The sequence below is a fragment of the Heptranchias perlo genome, chromosome 18 (genome assembly GCF_035084215.1).
Source record: "Heptranchias perlo isolate sHepPer1 chromosome 18, sHepPer1.hap1, whole genome shotgun sequence".
Lineage (NCBI taxonomy): Eukaryota > Metazoa > Chordata > Chondrichthyes > Hexanchiformes > Hexanchidae > Heptranchias > Heptranchias perlo.
Genome location: NC_090342.1, coordinates 24,939,531 through 24,962,792, shown reverse-complemented (window position 1 = coordinate 24,962,792; position 23,262 = coordinate 24,939,531). Strand labels below are relative to the sequence as shown.

General features: G+C 43.6%; 1 long non-coding RNA gene across 1 annotated transcript in view; it reads right to left on the bottom strand.

Annotated features, from left to right (window-relative positions):
* The window catches only part of LOC137334974 (uncharacterized), a 34,207-nt gene that overhangs the window by 7,669 nt on the left and 3,276 nt on the right, over window positions 1-23,262 (bottom strand). Inside the window, exon 2 of the long non-coding RNA XR_010966287.1 lies at window positions 5,052-5,111. This is a non-coding gene — a long non-coding RNA (uncharacterized lncRNA). The remainder of the gene's footprint in view (window positions 1-5,051; window positions 5,112-23,262) is intronic.

Sequence of the window (23,262 nt, the reverse complement as noted above, 5' to 3'; positions counted from 1 at the left end):
GCCATGGGGTCAATATTAACCCCCTCACAACAGGTGGGAGAGTCGAGGGAGGGGGAGTTAAAAATTTTAAATTGCAAAACGCAACCCCATCCTGCTGTGTACACGCCCGTTGCCACTTTTACAGCGGTAGGTTGCGTACCGTGTCTGTGTCTTCATTATAATATTTAAATCAGGCTCCCACTGTGCAGTTGGGAACCTGATTTAAATTTAACGCTGGCAAGTCAGGTTTCCCAGGGCTCGGGAAAGCAGGTAGCAAAATGGAGACGGGAGCAGCCAGGTCAAACTGGTAAGTGCTTTTTATAGCATTGCTAATGAGCCAGGAGGAGCAGGAGTGCTTCCCCAGGCCGCCAAGAAAACCTCCTGCCGATCGCAGCCGCTCCTTGCTGCCACGGTCAGCCAAACCCCCTCCCACCCACAAACCCACGATCCCGAGCCTCCTGCCCCGCGAGGGTTCTTTCCCTCCCTCCTGATTGCCAGTCCAACGCCCCACCCCCCCCCCCCCACCCCCCGCGCTTTGGCCCCGCGATTTTTGCTGATTGCCAGGGACCATCCCCAACGGTGCCCGGCTGTAGCCTTCTACCGTAGGGTTACCCGCCCGGCAGCCAGCCAGCCTTCAATCTGGCCTGCTGCTAGGCGGGAAACGGAATTAAAAAATGATAATGAGGTCCTGCCGTTAAATCCGGAATTTGTGGGTTTCCCCCCAGCATCCAGGACAAAGCAGCCCGCTTGATTGGCACCCCATCCGTCACCTTAAACATTCACTCCCTTCACCACCGGTGCACCATGGCTGCAGTGTGTACCATCCACAGGATGCACTGCAGCAACTCACCAAGGCTTCTTCGACAGCACCTCCCAAACCCGCGATCTCTACCACCTAGAAAGACAAGGGCAGCAGGCACATGGGAACAACACCACCTGCATGTTCCCCTCCAAGTCACACACCATCCCGACTTGGAAATATATCACTGTTCCTTCATCGTCGCTGGGTCAATATCCTGGAACTCCCTTCCTAACAGCACTGTGGGAGAACCTTCACCACACGGACTGCAGCGGTTCAAGAAGGCGGCTCACCGCCACCACCTTCTCAAGGGCAATTAGGGATGGGTAATAAATGCTGGCCTTGCCAGCGATGCCCACATCCCATGAACGAATAATTAAAAAAAACACGCTCCCCCGCTCCCTCCCCGTAAATATCAGGGCCCGCGTGTCTCCACAGACAATAATGAATGAACAGGCATGAGAATGTTGGATATTTATGATGCCAGAGATTGTACTGGCACAAAGCCAAGTATTAAAATAAACAGTGCCATGGTAAACCTCTATGTGCACACAACTTTGAGTTCATCATAATTATCACATCCAATCACCGACCTAGAAGCATTTTTAAATTACCAAGCTCTAATTTCAGAGCTGCATGGTTTCCAAACAGAGTTTAAATTTTGAAAGACAGTTAGCTGCACCTGCAGTTAGTTCCAGTTTCCCACCAGTTACTTGCTTGTCCCACAGCATAGACTTGTAGATTCTGGTACAGATTCCAAGCTCAGTGGCATTTGTCCCAAACTTCCACTGGACAGTGAGTTCTTGATCTCAGGTGGAATTATCGAGCACATATGAAATGCTTGGTTAACAGGTGAGGCTGAATATGGCCTATCCCTCATCTTTTAAGTTCATCTTCTAATGGAAATCTTTTTTTTAATTTGTTCTCGGGATGTGGGCGATGCTGGCAAGGCTACATTTATTGCGCATCCCCAGTTCCCCTGGGAGGGTGGTGGTGGGCTGCCTTCTTGGGCATATATCACTGTTCCTTCACTATAAGGACTACAGTGGCACATGGCAGGATGGTATGTGACTTAGAAAGGAATGTGGAGGTGATGGTGCTCCTGTGGTGTTGCTGCATTTGTCCTCCTTGGTGATAGGGGTCATGGAGCTAGGAGGTGTTGTCGAAGTCAGCTTGGTGAGTTGCTGCAGTGCATCCTGTAGATGGTGTATACTGCAGTCACAGTGCACTGATGGTACATTGGGCATGATTTTATCAGGTGGGGGGGACGGGGGACATGGAAGTCCTACCGGGAAACCCGGAGGTACGTGTTTCCTAGATGCCCTTACGATTTTGACGTAAGGACGTGCTTTATTTTTTTCTTGTATGTTTCCCGCCCGACAGGGCAGTCTTGTTGACAGGCTGGCCTCAATCGGACAGGAGAATAGGAAGAAAGAGGACATGAACAGGTAAGTGTTAGATGGGGGGGTGGGGGCTCAGTCATAGGGGATTATGGGGAGGTGTCATTGAGGGGGGACACGGTCATCGGGGGGAGAGCTCAGTTATCAGGGGGCCGGTCATCAAGGGAGCGGACTGGATATTGTGGTGAGGGGACCCGGATAGCGTGGTGGGAGGGGGGGACGGGATAGCGCCGTGGGGTGCGGGGGGACAGGATAGCGCGGTGTGGGGGGGGGGGACGGGATAGCGCGGTGTGGGGGGGGGGAACGGGATAGCGCGGTGTGGGGGGGGGGACGGGATAGCGCGATGTGGGTGGGGGGCGGCGACTGGATAGAGTGGTTTTAAACATTTTTACCACCCCTCCCCCCGCCCCCAACCCACCCATTTTTCCCATTTAAAATCATGCCCATTGAGTTTAATGGCCGATCAAACAGACTGCTTTGTCTTGGATGGTATTGTGCTTCTTGAGTGCTGCACATTTTCAGGTTAGTGCTCAGTAGTCCATCACACCTCTGACTTGAGCCTTGTAGATGGTGGGGAGGTTTTGAGGGCTCAGGAAGTGAGCCAATTATTGCAGGGTATTCAGCCTATGCCCTGGTCTTACAGCCAAATTGTTGATATGGTTGGTCCAGTTAAGTTTCTGACCAGTGGTAAAGCCCAGGATGTTGATGGTGGAGGACTCGGTGATAGTGCTGTTGAAATCAGAGGGAAATGGTTGGGCTTCAGCCATCTTGTTGGGATGGTCGTTTCCTGACACTTATGTGGTGCAAATGTTGTCTGCCACATGTCAGCACAAGCCGGGATGTTGTCCATGTTCTGCTGTAGTTTGTCTAGGGCTGCTTCATTATCTAAGGAGTTGTAAATGGAGCCGAACACTGTAGAATCATCAGTGAATAGCCTCACTCCTGGCCTTATGACGGAGTGAAGGTCACTGATGAAGCAGCTAACAATGGTTGGGCCAAAGTCACTGCCCTGAGGGAGTTTCGTACTTGTAGCTGGTAGAAATAAACTAAGGGAAATTTTGTAAAAAATAATTCCAGTTCGACAGCATATTTAGGTCAAGAATAATTGCACCACTCCTAAATTTCCCCAATTTTAGTGTCCGTCATTTTGACCACAAGTAAAGTTTAAGCCACAAAAATCTAAGTTTAAAACAATAGTGTAATGCAATATCTCGGCTCCTGTTTCAACGCTGGATGGATTTTGGACGGGTGTGTGTACTATCTGATGATACAAGGATCAATAAGGAAGTAATAGTTCGCATACAGAGAACAAGCGTGGCCTTTGGTAGACTGTACAAGTGTGTTTGCAATCAGCACAGCATCAAGATTGCCACTAAACTGAAGGTTTATAAGGAGGTTGTCCTTACCAATCTTCTGTATGGACACGAAAATAGACACTCTACAGAAGGCACACTCAACAGCTGGAAATGGTTCACTCAAGACACTTTTGCACTTTGTGTTAGGTGACAGGACTGCAGATCACTAGCAACAAAGTACTTTAATGTGCTGACAATGCCAATATGAGACTATGATAATCAATACTCAGCTCTGTTGGGCAGGACATGTTGTTAGGATGGACGACGTATGGTTGCCGAAGCAGATGATTTATAGAGAACTGGTGGATGGCAGAAGAAAGCAGTGCGGACAACAAAGACGTTATATGGACACAATGCAGACTCAGTTGAAGCAATGCAACATAATGGTTGACTCTTAGGAAAACCCTGACCAAGGACTGACATCAATGGCGTGCTGAAATGAGAGCAGGAATAAGGGGCTTTGTGCTACAATGCCATTCCAGTGCGGAGGCCAGGCGTGAGAGAGGGAAGGATCAGCAACGTCAACAGCAGAACCCCCAGGAATGTGATTATGTGAGGCTTGTGGTAGACAGTGTCTATCACGTGTCAGCCTGCATAGTCATCAATGGACCCATCAACCATGTACTTATGCTCCCTTCGTTGTTGGCATCATCAAACGCGAGTCCGAGGGACATGCTACTATACCTCAAGGACCAGGTGCCTGATTTTGTAGCATCAGTGTTATTGCCACTGCTATCAATGATGTTGCAGAAAACTCCATTCTATGCTCAGTGTTATGTCAAGTGCTAATTATAATCCATGTGTTCTTCTAGTGTGTTTTTGTGTCAGTGTACAGAAGAGGAAAATGGGGCAGAGACACATTACATCAGGTCTCTGCCCCCCATTGCGCTGCCCCAAGACACATTTGAATATGATAGATTCCCTGAAGCTAGCTAGTGTAAGGGCCTGCCACAGGACCTGCAAGGACCGGGGGTAGGCCAAAGAGGAAAAAGGAAAGCCAGTCAAATTTTATTGCCAAACCACAGGATGATGTGAAGGGGGAGCCAAGAGCACAGCTGCAGGTATCTCAGGCCTGTTTGCTGCCTAATATTCAGCACAAGGCCCAACCAGGAGGGGCAAGCCTGGAGAGCGACCGGTACATGCAAATGACCAAGGGTGACAGAAAAACATGGGCAGCTGCCTCCTCTCAGGTGTAGCGCCCCTCTGGTGTACTGTGCCTGTCAAGTGCCCATAGAGGAAAATCTACCTCCTGATGAAAACTCGTGAGTGATCTGACATCAGAATACACATGGACTTTGGTGTTAGTGGGTTGCACTGTCATATTGCAGTGGTCTATAAATGTTCTGTTCAACAAGACCCTATCACATATCTTCTATTTATTCCCATTGTTCCTGGACAATTAAAAAAATGGATCGTTAAATTTACTTGGGGCTGTTTGGACTTTTGTTCACAAGTTTCATTTGCTTTACATAGAACTTTCTAGAAATCAAGCTACAGATTATTTCATGATTAACTTACAATAAGGCTATCACACATCACTGGAGCACAAGACACTCGTGTCTGCAGTGGCAATTGCAGCTGGAATACAAACATAAACAAAATAAATAAAACTCCCACCAAAAATGGAAATCATATAAACAATAATGCATAATAGGGTGTTTTCAAAATTGTAATTAAATCTCATTGATTGTTGAAAATTATTTAAACCTTATTCGAACAGTTTTCCACTTCATCTGAAACTTGGTTAGGTTATTTATGCCTTGTGATCACTCTCAAATGTCCATTATTTTCTATATAAGATTAGATGTACACAACCCCCAGATGAACATTTCCCAACCGCAAACATACAAGATGGTGATAATAGCACCTAGCAGCAATGACACCTAAAATGGCAGCAACTTTGGAAATGGCATTGGCAACTCCAGGAAACCAGACGCAACATATAGATCACATGATACACACCTTAGGTCTGTGAAATTGAGAACTCAAGTTAACCTATGTGGAAGTAAAGAAGAGGAACAAACGTACAAACCAGGAAACCCTCACAACAGGAATTCTCCAAATCAGAAGTGGAGAGCAACAAAGAACAACCACAGAAAGCAATTTCTCAGAACAGTTGATAGAAAGGGAGTCTGTGCATTCCATTAGATTCTGTGAAATGTAAAGCTAGAAAAGACCCTTTAAAATTAGAGATTTTCATTATGCTGGATTATAAAGGTGATTTATGGTAATAATGCTATGAGTTTAGTGAAAAGTTACATACTTTTTCTAAGCATTGTGTATGGTCTTGAGTTTAAGTGAGATTGGAGAAGAAGTCAGATATTGTGAGCCTGTTGAAAAAGGCAGAGTGCACTTACACTTACACTGAGGCCAGTAGCAGCAGTCCAGGTTCCAGCCAGGCAGAGCTCTTGTTTACATTTCTTGGTTCTTGCTTGCCTGGAACTTTAGCTGTCCTTTTAAGGGGAGAGTGTAGCGTGTGTCTAGATCCCAGCATACCCAGAGCTGGCTCCCAAAAGTTAGCAATTTACATATTTAGAGAGAGGAAAATTCTTCTTCCCCAAACATTTAAATTAAGGTCAGAGTCGTTCATAAAGTGTCCAGGGATCCAATTGATTCTCTGAGAACTTTGGAAAGCAAGTTTGACATCACATGAGATTTACACTCAACCAGAATGGGTGTGACGCTGACCCACCAGGAAGTCTCAGTCCACTTGACTCTGGAGTCAGGTCAGGCAATATCAGAACCTCCATCCAACCCAAAAAAAGTCACCACATCAGAGGAGGCATAGCTGAGAAGAGAGGACTTCCAAACCCTGGCCTGGGATGCACCCAACAGCTGGTACACCAAGAGAAAGAAGGCTTACCGTCCCTGCCCACAGTGGAAATGGGGCCCAAGTTGGGCAGTCGTCAGGCAAAAATTGCCCCTCCTTGCAAGTGTGAGGTTGGCTCAGTTGTTCGCACTCTAGTCTCTGAGTTAGAGGGTTGTGAGTTCAAGCCCCTCCCGCCATGGACTTCAGCATGTAATCTAAACTGACACTTCAGTACAGTAGTGAGGGAGTGCTGCATTGCCATCTTTTGGATGAGATGTTAAACCATGGTCCCATCTGCCTTTTCAGGATGATGTATTTGAAGACCAGAAAGCTCTCCCAGTGTCCTTGCCAACATTTCTCCCTCACCCAACATTGCAAAAAATAATAAACTATGCCATCATTCATTCATTTGCTGTTCGTGTGATCTTGCTATTTGATTATTGGCTGTCATATTTACCTACATAAGTGACTGCATTTCAAAAGTGAATCCTTTGGTTGTTAAATACTGTGGGATGTCCTTTCATGCCCTTTTAAATATAGTGGGGTTCAATTTCCTTGAGCGTTCTCTTAACTGTCTGCTGTAACTTCGGCAGAATATCTGCAGAAACTCCAGAGAACTAGCGCAAACAGTGTTTACACTATTTGTCCAGGGTTTCCGCAGATCTTTCACCGGCGGATGATTGGGAGAAACCCCGGGAAATTCAAACATAGTGCGCTCTGTCTGAAGACAGAACCTCTTATTGCACAAATAAAGTTCAGTCATGGCACTGCTAACATGCTATTTAAAATGGTAGCATGCCAAAATCTTCCCTTATGGAAGACAAAAAAGGATCAGTATTATTCAAAGCTATGTCTGACTGCACTATACATGGAGTGATAAACTACCTTGAAGAATTCATGTTTATTTGTGAAGGCACAAAACTTTAAAGGGAAAGTGATGTATTGGTTTAGAAAGAAGGTTAATCCTAAATTTAAAATAAATGGAATATTTCAAAAGGATGTGGTCATTTACAACTTTTCATGAAGATTAGGTTTTTCAGAAGAGAGAATTACAGTTGGGATTGGGAATAGAGATCTTTTTAGTATTCTGAAATCCTGACCTGAGAACGAAACACACATACTCGGGCATTTAGTTATGTACGGTTGTACTGTGTGCGTGCATGTTTGTTTGTAGTACATGTCCGTGTGTGTGTGGTTGGGGTAGATCTTGACTTTGTGCAATAGTGTAAAATGGGTGATAGCGAGTCAGCAGCCCGTTTTACATCTTTCCCGATTTTTATGTCCATTAAATTAGATGTAAAACAGGCTGTCGATTCGCTATCACCCATTTTGCACTATCGCACAAAGTCAAAATCTACCCCCTTGTGTGTGAATAATTGTGATTTCTTTCATAGGAAAGCTCTTTATAAATGTTTGTATTTTGTTCTACTCCAATATAATTATGTGAAATGTCTAATTATTGCTAATTACATTCCCAAGCATTAATATCTTAATTGGGTTAAACTAAGCCCTCAGAATTTCAGATTTGTGTGAAATGGGTAATGTTACAGAAGCTCTGAGATTACTGTTTGAGTACTGGATTTGTTTCAGAGGAAGAATAGAAAATATTTAGAAATCATTTTGATACATGATCCAGGCTTTAAAGTAACAGAGGTGGTTGACGAGAATGCAAGCAGGTTACTTAACTTTAAACTGTGATTGCAGAATTAGAGGATGTGAGTAAAAAATTAACTAGCCTGGAGGAAAAGTAAAGGTTAGAATTGTTTCCCCTCAGAATGTTGAAGGGTTTGTTACAAACAGGCATTGGTGTCTGTGCACTTGCCGCTAAATATAAAAGGCTATCAGTTATACGTTCTATTTAGCCAATTTCAGTGTTGAACAGATACGGGATGTACAACTATTGGAGAGGGCCCTTTTATCTTATCAGTCTGGGGTGAGTTTAAACACTGATTCTAGATGTGAAGAGCAGTTTTAACATATCCTGCACCACACAGTCCTCTAGGAGCCTGCTTTGTCCAATATCATTGCACAGTAAAGGGGTCTGTGTCACACTTCAGACCCAGAATACAGAGCACATAAACATACAACTGGTGTGGAATAGTGATTGTAAATTCTCAACTCTTATCAACTCTCAAAAAAATCAAGCTGATTTATACCAGATCATAAATTTAACTTATGAAGCATGATACTCAGACATAGAATCATAGAATGGTTACAGCACGGAAGGAGGCCATTTGGCCCATCGAGCCCCTGCCGGCTCTTTGTAAGAGCAATCCAGTTAATCCCAATCCCCCGTTCTTTCCCCATAGCCCCGCAAATTTTTTCCTTTCAAGTGTTTATCCAATTCCTTTTTGAAAGCCACAGTTGAATCTGCTTCCACCACCATTTCAGGCAGCGCATTCCAGATCATAACTACTCACTGCGTAAAAACATTTTTCCTCATGTCACCTTTGGTTCTTTTGCCAATCACCTTAAATCTGTGTCCTCTGATTCTTGACCCTCCTGCCAATGGGAACAGTTTTTCTTTATTTACTTTATCTAAACCCTGCATGATTTTGAACACTATTAAATCTCCTCTCAACCTTCTCTGCTCTAAGGAGAATAACCCTAGCTTCTCCAGTCTATCCACGTAACAAAAGTCCCTCATCCCTGGAACCATTCTAATAAATCTCTTCTGCAGCCTCTCTAAGGCCTTGACATCTTTTTTTTTTAATTCGTTCATGGGATGTGGGCGTCACTGGCGAGGCTGGCATTTATTGCCCATCCCTAATTGCCCTCGAGAAGGTGGTGGTGAGCTGCCTTCTTGAACCGCTGCAGTCTGTGTGGTGAAGGTTCTCCCACAGTGCTGTTAAGTAGGGAGTTCCAGGATTTTGACCCAGCGACGATGAAGGAACAGCGATATATTTCCAAGTCGGGATGGTGTGTGACTTGGAGGGGAACGTGCAGGTGGTGTTCTTCCCATGTACCTGCTGCTCTTGTCCTTCTAGGTGGTAGAGGTCGCGGGTTTGGGAGGTGCTGTCGAAGAAGCCTTGGCGAGTTGCTGCAGTGCATCCTGTGGATGGTACACACTGCAGCCACTGTGCGCCGGTGGTGAAGGGAGTGAATGTTTAGGGTGGTGGATGGGGTGCCAATCAAGCGGGCTGCTTTGTCCTGGATGGTGTCGAGCTTCTTGAGTGTTGTTGGAGCTGCACTCATCCAGGCAAGTGGAGAGTATTCCATCACACTCCTGACTTGTGCCTTGTAGATGGTGGAAAGGCTTTGGGGAGTCAGGAGGTGAGTCACTCGCCGCAGAATACCCAGCCTCTGACCTGCTCTTATAGCCACAGTATTTATATGGCTGGTCCAGTTAAGTTTCTTGTCAATGGTGACCCCCAGGATGTTGATGGTGGGGGATTCGGCGATGGTAATGCCGTTGAATGTCAAGGGGAGGTGGTTCGACTCTCTCTTGTTGGAGATGGTCATTGCCTGGCACTTGTCTGGCACGAATGTTACTTGCCACTTATGAGCCCAAGCCTGGATTTTGTCCAGATCTTGCTGCATGCGGGCTCGGACCGCTTCATTATCTGAGGGGTTGGAATGGAACTGAACACTGTGTAATCATCAGCGAACATCCCCATTTCTGACCTAATGATGGAGGGAAGGTCATTGATGAAGCAGCTGAAGATGGTTGGGCCTAGGACACTGTCTTGAGGAACTCCTGCAGCAATGTCCTGGGGCTGAGATGATTGGCCCCCAAAAACCACTACCATCTTCCTTTGTGCTAGGTATGACTCCAGCCACTGGAGAGTTTTCCTCCTGATTCCCATTGATTTCAATTTTACTAGGGCTCCTTGGTGCCACACTCGGTCAAATGCTGCCTTGATGTCAAGGGCAGTCACTCTGACCTCACCTCTGGAATTCAGCTCTTTTGTCCATGTATGGACCAAAGCTGTAATGAGGTCTGGAGCCGAGTGGTCCTGGCGGAACCCAAACTGAGCATCGGTGAGCAGGTTATTGGTGAGTAAGTGCCGCTTGATAACACTGTCGACGACACCTTCCATCACTTTGCTGATGATTGAGAGTAGACTGATGGGGCGGTATTTGGCTGGATTGGATTTGTCCTGCTTTTTGTGGACAGGACATACCTGGGCAATTTTCCACATTGTTGGGTCGATGCCAGTGTTGTAGCTGTACTAGAACAGCTTGGCTAGCGGCGCAGCTAGTTCTGGAGCACAAGTTTTCAGCACTACAGCCGGGATGTTGTCGGGGCCCATAGCCTTTGCTGTATCCAGTGCACTCAGCCGTTTCTTGATATCACGTGGAGTGAATCGAATTGGCTGAAGACTGGCTTCTGTGATGGTGGGGATATCGGGAGGCGGCCGAGATGGATCATCCACTCGGCACTTCTGGCTGAAGATGGTTGCAAACGCTTCAGCCTTGTCTTTTGCACTCATGTGCTGGACTCCGCCATCGTTGAGGATGGGGATGTTTACAGAGCCTCCTCCTCCCGTTAGTTGTTTAATTGTCCACCGCCATTCACGACTGGATGTGGCAGGACTGCAGAGCTTTGATCTGATCCGTTGGTTGTGGAATCGCTTAGCTCTGTCTATAGCATGTTGCTTCCGCTGTTTAGCATGCATGTAGTCCTGAGTTGTAGCTTCACCAGGTTGGCACCTCATTTTTAGGTACGCCTGGTGCTGCTCCTGGCATGCTCTTCTACACTCCTCATTGAACCAGGGTTGATCCCCTGGCTTGTTGGTAATGGTAGAGTGAGGAAGTTGCCGGGCCATGAGGTTACAGATTGTGCTGCAATACAATTCTGCTGCTGCTGATGGCCCACAGTGCCTCATGGATGCCCAGTTTTGAGCTGCTAGATCTGTTCTGAGTCTATCCCATTTAGCACGGTGGTAGTGCCACACAACATGTTGGATGGTGTCCTCAGTGCGAAGACGGGACTTCGTCTCCACGAGGACTGTGCGGTGGTCACTCCTACCAATACTGTCATGGACAGCTGCATTTGCGACAGGTAGATTGGTGAGGACGAGGTCAAGTAAGTTTCTCCCTCGTGTTGGTTCGCTGACCACCTGTCGCAGGCCCAGTCTAGCAGCTATGTCCTTTAGGACTCGGCCAGCTCGGTCAGTAGTGGTGCTACCGAGCCACTCTTGGTGATGGACATTGAAGTCCCCCACCCAGAGTACATTCTGTGCCCTTGCTACCCTCTGTGCTTCCTCCAAGTGGTGTTCAACATGGAGAAGTACTGATTCATAAGCTGAGGGAGGGCGGTAGGTGGTAATCAGCAGGAGGTTTCCTTGCCCATGTTTGACCTGATGCCATGAGATTTCATGGGGTCCAGAGTCAATGTTAAGGACTCCCGGGGCCACTCCCTCCTAAAGTGTGGTGCCCAGAATTGGATACAATATTCCAGTTGTGCCTGAACCAGTGTTTTATAAAGGTTCAACATAACTTCCTTGCTTTTGTATTCTATGTCTCTATTTATAAAGCCCAGGATCCCATATGCTTTTTAAAACCACTTTCTCAACCTGTCCTGCCACCTTCAAAGATTTGTGCACATATACTCCCAGGTCTCTCTTTTCCTGCACCCCCTTTAGAATTGTATCATTTAGTTTATATTGCGTCTCCTCGTGCTTCCTGCTAAAATGTATCACTTTGCACTTCTCTGCGTTAAATTTCATCTGCCATGTGTCCGCCCATTCCACCAGCCTGTCTATGTCCTCTTGAAGTCTATTACTATCCTCCTCACTGTTTACTGCACTTCCAAGTTTTTTGTCTGCAAATTTTGAAATTGTTGCCCTGTACACCCAAGTCAAAGTCATTAATATATATCAAAAAAGCAGTGGTCCTAGTACTGACCCCTGCAGAGCACCACTGTATACCTTCCTCCAGTCCAAGAAACAACCGTTCACCATTACTCTCTGTTTCCTGTCACTTTGCCAATTTTGTATCCATGGTGCCACTGCCCCTTTTACTCCATGGGCTTCAATTTTGCTGACAAGTCTATTATGTGGCACTTTATCAAATACCTTTTGAAAGTCCACATATACCACATCAATCACATTGCCCTCATCAACCCTCTCTGTTACCCTTACAAAAAACTCAATCAAGTTAGATAAACACGATTTGCCTTTAATGAATCCATGTTGGCTTTCCTTTATTAATCCACACTTCTCCAAGTGACTATTAATTTTGTCCCGGATTATTGTTTCTAAAGTTTTCCCACCACCGAGGTTAAACTGACTGACCTGTAGTTGCTGGGCTTATCCTTACACCCATTTTTGAACAAGAGTGTAACATTTGCAATTCTCCAGTCCTCTGGCACCACCCCCGTATCTAAGGAGAATTGGAAGATTATGGCCAGTACCTCTGCAATTTACACCCTGATTTTAAATTTCTTACCCCAGCTGAGACCTGACATGCCAAGTTTCTACTTTTCTTGTAGTGTTACTGACAAGGAGGAACCAACTGCCACTCACATCACTAGGAATGATACCATGCCACCAGTAAGCCTACATACAGTCTTGTCACAGTACATTGGCCATGATTTAATGCTTACTCATGCAAAAACAAGAGGTTAATGTTTGATGATTTAATACAAGGAAATGCTGTCTCGAGATGCTTAAATTATAGGTGATGAACAATTTATGGATGGAATAATCTCTTTCCTGATTTATCCCCACGCCTGTTTACAACAAACATTAAGTGTAACACCCTCATTATTGCCTAATGAAGGATTTATGTCGTGTGAGTGTACATTTGAATCCAATTACTGTAATGTACCAGATGCAACAAACCTTTTGAGCATTATACCCATTATGTCACACTTTTTCCAAGAGTATATTTAGGGTTTTTACATTACAGTTCAGTGCAGGCAGATTTTGATGGACTGTTACAGAATCCTGCTCTTCTTTCCATGCACAAGAGTTACTGCTTTTTGTCTGTAGCTTAATGATACTTATAGCTGTTGTGTATTAAGTCATGAAATATTCACAGCTACTTATGCAGTTAACAAATGCAGACAGACATTCCGGCTCTTCTGAGATTGCAAATTGGTTGTTTCCTGAGTATTACAGACTGAGTTGATGTCTTTTTCAGCCAACTGTCCCAACATTCTTCCTTTTATTTTATGATGTGGAGATGCCGGTGATGGACTGGGGTGGACAAATGTAAGGAATCTTACAACACCAGGTTATAGTTTGTTGCATCTGGTATCTTACAGTAATTGGATTCAAATGTACACTCACACGACATAAATCCTTTATTCGGCAATAATGAGGGTGTTACACTTAATGTTTGTTGTAAACAGGCGTGGGGATAAATCAGGAAAGAGATTATTCCATCCATGGGCTTCAATTTTGCTGACAAGTCTATTATGTGGCACTTTATCAAATACCTTTTGAAAGTCCACATATACCACATCAATCGCATTGCCCTCATCAACCCTCTCTAAGAATCCTTACATTTTATTTTATGATATGACAAGAATTTAATTTTATAATGATGTGCATTTTGGTTTTGTTGGAGTTCATGCACAAGACTCCCTAAGCTGCCATGGATAAATATAACAGAAATACCTGAGGGAGACTCGAAAAAAGATGGCTCACAAGTGCTCTGTAAATAAGTCAACAGCAATGTTAATAGGTAAGCACATTGCAGGAGATTCACTTTGCTTACATCAGCCCAGTGTGTTTAGTCCACCAAAATCGCTGTGTGTCAGGCTCGGTGGGGTATTCTATAACTATAAAAGTACTTTTTTTTCATTGTACATAGTATCTGTGTGTATAAACCAACTAACTTGATTTGTTTTGGGGTCATTACTTATTCTCGCATTTAAGCTCCCCTTTTAACTCCAAATGGATTAACTTGAGTGACTTTGAGGTTATGAATTCTCTTTAGTTAGCATCCCTTCAGCAATGTGACTGCCTGCATTATAATGAAGATATGTGACACAAAATACACAATTCAAATAAACAAACAAGAGGTGGCTTTTGACTGCCGGCTGCCAGAATCTCACATAGAAAATGGACAGCTAGCAGCTGAAAAGCAGGGTGGAGGGAAGAGGCATCTCAGCCACTCAACCGATGCCCACGGCCTGCCTGATGCACTTTTTAATGAGCTAGCATCATGCCCACATGTTTTGAGCGGGAGGCTGCTTAGAAATGTCATTCGGGGTCCTACACCAGTTGAAGGACCCTGTTTGCAATTTTCAGAAACAAATGGGCAGAGTGTATGCCATGCCCTGTCTGCCCATTTGTATCAGGCGGTGAGCAGTCTAACCAGTGGTCATTAATGCCACTGCAGGTAGCCACTCAAGAAAAAGCCCAGAAATTTTTTGGAAGAATTTTTGTGGTGCCAGGAGGACCCTCCAGGATCAGCTTCTCCAACCCCCAGGCCCGACTTGCTGGTCAGTTCAGCATGGGAGCTGGCTGATTTCCCACCCTCCCATGACTGGCGAGCTGCAGCGGGGCATCGGTAGCTTGCTGGCTGCATTCAAATTAGGCCCAAACTCAAAAGTGGTTCAGGGCAACCGATGCCGGCTTCAAGTGGGTGGCACAGCCTCACTGGTGACTTTGTGCCCGTTTCGGGTGAAAGTCGAAAATCGCCCCCATCATCTTTGTTGGTTTCATTTATTAAAGGACACTTAAAGATTTTAAAATCAGATTTTCTCCTAAAGAATTATTAAATGCGCATAGTAAAACGCACACAGGAATTGGATAAATACTTGAAGGGAAAAAATTTACAGGGCTATGGGCCTAATTGGATAGCTCTTTTCGAAGAGCTGGCACAGGCACGATGGGCCGAATGGCCTCCTCCTATGCTGTACCAACAATGATACTATGAAAAAATCATGTTTTATATTTATGCAAGTTTGAGAATATAACTGCTGTCATTCAAGGATAACATGTAAAGGCATTGTGCTAATTTACTAGATTTACATATGTAAATTATGTTGCTTAGGAACAGGGATTTTCAACATTACCCAAGAAATGTAAGTTGTATCTTTATGAAAATTGGAAAGTATAAATTTATATACCACTAGGAATCGCCTTTGACTTAATTAAATGTTAACTGTCTTTTACTCACATAAATTAGGTCAATTAGAAAATTAAACTCTACCTTACATCTCAGGGAGTATAATTATATTGTTAGGAATAATGTTAATTTAAGACAAATTGGAACTAATTAGCACACGCAAATATAGGTTCATTGTAATGCAAACTGTTTCTTATAACTCAAACCCTGTATTCCTATGTTCACCACCACCTTCTCAAGGGCAATTAGGGATGGGCAATAAATGCCGGCCTCGCCAGCGACGCCCACATCCCAAGAACGAATTTAAAAAATGTTCACAAAATTTGCCGATAGATATTTAACTATTCCCTTCATTTTCTTAATTTACACAGAATTATTTAGTAAGTTTCTTAATTATATGCTTACTATATCAATTTATTTTATATTACAGCATTAAATTTAGCTATTTGAAAATGCTAAATGTATAGAAGGACTGTCTTCCCCTTGACAGCCCACAGATAAAACCAGTGTTCACCGAACTTAGGAAAATACATGCCAAAAACCTGCATAATCTATCCAATTGAATATATAGTTTATACATTAAATGAAGAATCCTGTTTAAATGCTTATTACAGAGGCAAAGTACCATGGTATCACTATTGTTTTATTTATCTCATAGGGCTGACTGCCAACAATATCCAAGGTGTCAGAAACTGAAGACTTTTCGGGATCTGTTGTTTATGTTTTCAAAAGAAACAGAAGTAGAACAAGAGGAGTGTCATAATAAAGTCACATGCTATCATGGGAATTTGTTATTACTTTTGGGCACCTGACCAGACAATACTATTTTTAAAGAGACATGTGCAAAGTTAACCGAAAGGATTTCCTTTCACTGATCCTTTATCACGTGAATGACGTATGATAAACACTAACCATTACTGAACATGGGATGGGGGAATTTTTCTTTTCATTACTGGTCCAGGACCACTAAACATAAAAGTTGCTACTTGGTGCACTCTTCACACTGCCTAAACTAAACTGCAGTGAATATTGTATTTGATGATCACTGAGATTAATGATCTGGTAATCCAACTGCATTATTTGAAGATTTTTGATAACAATGACAGCTCTGCTATTTCAATTTTAAACCACCTCCTTATACTAGCACCAAATTTACATTGCAGAACTTGAGAGGGGTTACAGCAATATGGCCCGGGGCATTAGCCTACAACAAGATGAAGAATAACAAAAACTTGTATTTATATTGTACATTTCACAGAGGTATAATCAGACAAAAATGGATGCTGAGCCAAAGAAGAAGATATTAGGAGGAGTAAGGAAGTGGGCTTTAAGGAGGGTCTTAAAGGTGAAGCGGAAGGCAGAGAGACAGAACAGTTTAAGGAGGGAATTCCAGAGTGTGGGGCTTAGACGGCTGGATGAATGGTTGGATGAGGGGGGGGGGGGGGGGGGGAGGTAGGGGGGGGTGCAAGTGCCCAGTGTCAGAAGAATGGGGAGCTCTAGGGATGGGTGTGTTGTAGGGCTGGAAGTGGTTACAGAGATAGGGAGGTGTAGGCATTTAAACAATTTTAAATTAGAGGTGTTGGGAGATTGGGAGCTAATGTAAGTTAGTAAGGAGATGGGTAAGTGGGAATACCAACCATTCATCAAGGCACCAATGTATAATGACAGTGCACACCAACACAAGGTGCCATGGAGTGATGGCTGCTGGCATGTGCCCATCATTCCTCATGCAGCAAGTTCCCATCTTAACTGGGCTATCAGCAGAAGGCAGTGAGCAAAGGCATGATACTTTCCCACTGGAGGGAGGGGATAATCAAGGGTGAGTCAACCTTTCAGTTACACAGCAATATTGACAGAGACATGTAAGCAGTTTGCTAGCCTGCTATCTCGCTTAGGGAGCAGTGATAAACACATGAGGCAGAAGTCTGAAAAATTATTTTAAAATAAAGGAGTTAAGAAATAATAAAGTGGCCACACTTGAACTATGGCTATAGTGAGAAACAGTACCAATACCAAACAAATTCAACATTGCAACTCTAGTTAAGTAATCGCCACACTGTGGGCGCTAAATTGGGCCGTGTAGCGCCAGTTGTTTCAGCACTACACGGCCTCTCCAACATTCAAGATGTGTCTTGGCTGCGCACGCACGTTTCTAGCATGACGTGCGCCGGACGCCATCTTGGTATGGGAGTTAGCGCAGGCACAGGTAACGAATGCTGGAAGCATGTAAAGTAGGGAGAAAATGGCTTCAATCAGTGTGCAATGCTGATTTAAAGTGATAGACACCATTTTGACACTTAACGCTCAACTCAACGCACAGTCTTAACCCCAACCATCTGAACGTGTCTTAGAGTGCCAATAGTCCAGCAGCACTATTTAAAAGGGACCATACAGGATTTACAGGTTAGTGGCTGGATTATTGCTTCTGGCTGCTGAGATATTTGTAACTGTTTTTGGAGGTCGCCTATACTTGAATACTAGGATGCGGGACATAGCCTAACATTTAGAGCCAGGACGTGCAGAAGTGAAGTTAGGAAATGCTTCTACACACAAAGAGTGGGAGAAGTTTGGAACGCTCTTCTGCAAACGGCAGTTGATGCTAACTCATTTCTGAATTCGACATCTGAGATTAATAGATTTCTGTGAACCAAGGGTATTAAGGGATATGGGGCTAAGGCGGGTATATGGAGTTAGGTCACAGGTCCAGCATGATTTCATTAAATAGCAGAACAGGCTCGGTGGGCTAAATGCCACTGCCACTTGCTGCCACCTGATATGCACCGCCTTCTCCTGCAAGAAAGCAGGACGTATGTCTGGGTGATGTGCCTGTCATGATTGAATAGCTGCCAGTGTGTGTGGGCTGTGAGTTGTGGGTGGGCGGCTTGCAACAGTGGTAAAATGTAAGGATGAGAGGAAGCATCTGGTTGGAAGAGTTAAGTACTGATGGAAAGAGTTTGTTGGTAAGTGGGTGATGGGGGTGTAGTGCATGGTGCAGTTTGTAGGAGATGCCACTTGATAGTTGACCTCACTCACCTTGACCACCCATGTCAAAGCATTGAACTTCTTCCTGCACTACATCCATGTTCATGATGCTGTGTGCCTGGCATTGACTTCGTCCCCCGCTGCCTCCCACTGCCTTTTGGATATATGTCTGGAGGGCATCTTGCACCCGGCCCCCCCAACTCCCGCGGATATAGGATGTCCCTCCTTCTGTCCACCTCTTGCACCAAGGTCTCTAGTGCATCAGCAGAGAACCTTGGTGCGTGCACTCTCGCAGGCCTGGTACCAACTCAGATTGGCAGATTGGAGAGGTCTGGCGTGCAAATTGGAGGATGTGAGATTTAGTAGTGCGCAGCCTTTATTCAATGTTTTAACATAACTCATCATTGTGTAAACATAGGGACAGGACCTGCATCTGTGCTTTACATGTGCGATGTCTGATCTCCGTTCAGACTCCGTGCAGACAGTAGACCGTTATTTTCAGCAAATAACAGGTACCAGCTACCTTTAAGAGATTTCTAAGAAACATCCTCCCTTTAAGAGATTGGACTCCCCTGCTGGTGTAAAGTGCGGATTGCACTGATTCCACGTGCAAGGCCCGGAATGGAACGTTGAGTGCAGGTTAGTACTCAGGCTGGCCGAAACTCGCATCCTGCTTGCGTGGGGTCATTGGGTGCGGGGTAATAACGCATCATGCTACCCATGCCCAAAAACGGCCCTTAGACATACAAGGGGAAAAATTGGATAAGTTTTGCAACCACTCTCCCATAAAAATATAAAGGTCAGAATACATAGCTAACACTTTGGTATTAAATGCTATAATCCTACACTACAGAAAGCAGCTCTGTATCTTCTATATAATTACAACCCCACTGAGGTTATTTAGAATCATAGAATGGTTACAGCACACTTGGGCATTCGGCCCATCAAGCATGTGCCAGTTCTTTGTAAGAGCATGCCAGTTAGTCCCATTCCCTCACTCTTTCCCCGCAGCCCTGCAAATTTTTTCCCTTCAGGTATTTATCCCATTCCTTTTTGAAAGCCACGATTGAATCTGCTTCCACCACCATTTCAGGCAGCGCATTCCAGATCATAACTACTCGCTGTGTAAAAACGTTTTTCTTCATGTCGCCTTTGGTTCTTTTGCCAATCACTTTAAACCTGTGTCCTCTGGTCCTCGACCCTCTTGCCAATGGGAACAGTTTCTCTTTATTTACTTTATCCAAACCCTTCATGATTTTGAACACTTCTGTCAAATCTCATCTTAACCTTCTCTGCTCTAAGGAGAACAACCCCAGCTTCTCCAGTCTATCCACGTAACTAAAGTCCCTCTTCCCTGTAACCATTCTAGGAAATCTTTTCTGCACCCTCTCTAAGGCCTTCACGTTATTCCTCATGTGCAGTGATCAGAATTGGACACAATACTCCTTCTCTGGCCAAACTAGTGTTTTATAAAGGTTCAACATAACTTCCTTGCTTTTGTACTCTATGCCTCTATTTGTAAAGCCCAGGATCCCATATGCTTTTTTAACCGCGATCTCAACCTATCCTGCCATCTTCAAAGATTTGTGTACATACACCCCCAGGTCTCTCTGTTCCTGCAACCCCTTTAGAATTGTACCATTTAGTTTATATTACCTCGCCTCGTTCTTCCTGCTAAAATGTATCACTTCGCACTTCTCTGTATTAAACTTCATCTGCCATGTGTCCACCCATTCCATCAGCCTGTCTATGTCTTCTTGAAGTCTATCACTATCCTCCTCACTGTTTACTACACTTCCAAGTTTTGTGTCATCTGCAAATTTTGAAATTGCGCCCTATACACCCAAGTCCAAGTCATTAATATGTAACAAAAATCCATATATCAATATATCCAAAATACCAGTAAAGTCTTTTAATATATTTTTGTTTGTATCACAAGGTGTTAATAATTATTCCTTTGTGATTCCCATCGTGATTCAAGGACACGGATCTTACCAAAAGCCATTCCCAACACAGACTGCAATAGCTATATAATCCTAGCAAAACCTATGTTGCATTTTTCTTTATATCCATTCTCCTCTCTTTATTGGAGTGCACAGAACTGCACTCAGTACCACTTGAGTTTTAGTCTTATGATGTATGTTGTAGACAACCCATGGACTCACCCCAAAAAGATAATTTCTTCTGATGATACTGGTGGGGATATTCTTTATTATATTCCAGTTTAGTCGGAATATTTGTTATTATATTCCAGTTTAGTCAAAGTTCGGAGTAGTTATTTTATCTCTAATGAATTTATTTTTGATATGTTTTCTTAATTACAGCCAGCATTGAAATGGTTTTTAAAAAACATTTTCCTTTCACTTCGTCTAATTTACTCATGTTGACATGACATTGCATTTTTTTTTAAAAACGACTTTCCCCAGTTTGGCAACAAACATATAAATACAGCTGGAGAGTTATGTAAGTCTGTGGGTCTTTTCCTGTCATTCGGATTAAATGTGAGAATGAGTCACACGCTCATGAGATTGTGACCTGCATAAAATTAATAAACATCCTATATTACTTTTGGACTTTGCGTGTGAAGTCTTAAATTGGGCAGTTACTTTTTGAACAATGGCAAGAAGGTGGTACCATCTCTGCTTCAGAACAATTTCCACCAAACCTATTAAATACAAATAAACCAAACATTCTTCTTGTAATTAAGTATATCTCCTGCACTCTAATAAGCATTGGTTTTATTTTCACAACATTATATTGACATTTAAAAAGAGGAAGTGAAATTGTCATGGGAGATTCCTGCTGTGCCACACTCTTCTCTAAAGAATATTCCAATAAAGGGTTCTTTATTTTGTTATGCCCACTAAAAACCATTGATTTGACATATCACACTGTGTAAAACAATGGCTCTCAGATCTTATTGGATAGATGCCTGATATTGTTCATTAAGAATGATTTACAGTGTAAATACTCATCGTACTATCTTTGTACACTTGAATATTGTCAGTGTCACTTAATTCATTCACACAGAATGTTGTACTTCAACCAAATTGGCTATGTATCAATGGTGCTCAAATATATTAAACATTGACTGCTGATTGAAGGCTGGAAGCATCTGTGTAGATGCTGCACTTTAAATATTCTCCTTTTAATTTTCTGCTGCTTCCCACTTCAGGTGTCTCTTCCTCTCTGAAAGACCATGATTGTCAGTAACTGAAGAACAAAGTGAATCAATACATGTCTTACATGAATTACTGTGAACTTTCACTTTGAAATATTCTGGTAAATTTAATGCGTCAGTGTTGGACATTTTGTTTTTCACACCCTAGCAATATGTCTAATTCTGTCACGATTGCATATTATAGATTTCCAGCAAATATCACATACATTACCAGGATATTTAACTCACATTAGATATTAAAATAAGTTAGGGAAGAGGTGGCAGAGGCACTATTACATATATATAGAAATTCACTAGAAAAGGGAATAGTGCCAGAGGACTGTCGGACAGCTAACGTTATTCCTATATTTAAAAAGGGAGATAGAACAAGTCCAGGGAACTATAAATCAGTTAGCTTAACGTCAGTGATAGGAAAGATAATGGAATCTTTACTCAAAGATGTAATAGAAAGACATCACATCTAGAGAACGAAAATATAATAAAGAATAGTCTGCACAGATTTCAGAAGGAAAGTCATGATTGACTTCTTTGAAGAAGTAACAGAAAGAGTAGACAAGGGTAATGTAGTAGATGTAATATATTTGGATTTTCAAAAGGCCTTCGTTAAGGTATCGCATTGTAGACTCATGGCTAAGGTCAGAGCATGTGGAGTCAGGGGACAGGTAGCAGAATGGATAGCAAGTTGGCTACAAAACAGAAAACAGAGATTAAGGGTTAAGGGTAGCTACTCAGACTAGCAAAAGGTAGGAAGTGGTGTCCCGCAGGGATCAGTGCTGGGACCACTGTTCACAATTTACATTGACAATTTGGAATCAGAAGTACAATTTCAAAATTTGCGGACACCACCAAATTGAGGGGATGTAGTTGATACATAAGAAGAATACATCAAAATGCAAGAAGACATTAATAAACTTGCAGAATGGGCGTGTAATTGGCAAATGAATTTCAATATAGATAAGTGTGAGGTGGTGCATTTTGGTAGGAAGAATAAGGAGGCACATACTGCTTGGATAATAAGAGTCTAAACGGGATCGAGGAGCAAAGGGATATAAGGGTACAGATTCACAAATAAAAGTAGAGAAGCTGCTTAATAAGGCCATAAAAAAGGCAAATTTCTAGAGGGATAGAATTGAAAAGCAAAAAAGTTACGTTAACTTGTATAGAACCTTGATTAGACCACACTATTGTGCACAGTTGTGGGCTCCATATTATAAAAAGGATATAGAGGCATTGGAGAGGGTGCAAAAAAGATCCACAAGGATAATACCAGAACTGAAAGGATATCCTTATCAGGAAAGGCTGAATAGGCTGGGACTCTTTTCTCTAGAAAAGAGAAGGCTGCAGAGTGAGCTGATAGGGTAGACATGGAGAAAATGTTTCCACTCGTAGGGCAGTAAAATGGTACAGAAAAGCTTACATCCCAGTTCCTGCTCCGATCCATCTGACACCAACTTTGGGAGGGCCTACCACTGAACGGCTTGAGCTCCTGCCTGAGTGAAGCAGTAGGCCCTTTCAATATGCTAATTTGGGGCTTCTGGCGCACATAGGATTTTAATTAGCATTTTAGGACACTACTGGGCAGGGCATGCGCTGTGCAGATGCCACAAAGTATCAGCTGGCGGTCCAGCTGAACAGCAGCCCAGTAGGTAAGTTATAATTCAATTTAGTGGGGCCAAGAGGAGCAGAAGAAGCAAGAGGGTCCCCCCACCCCATACCTACCTTCTCCCGGC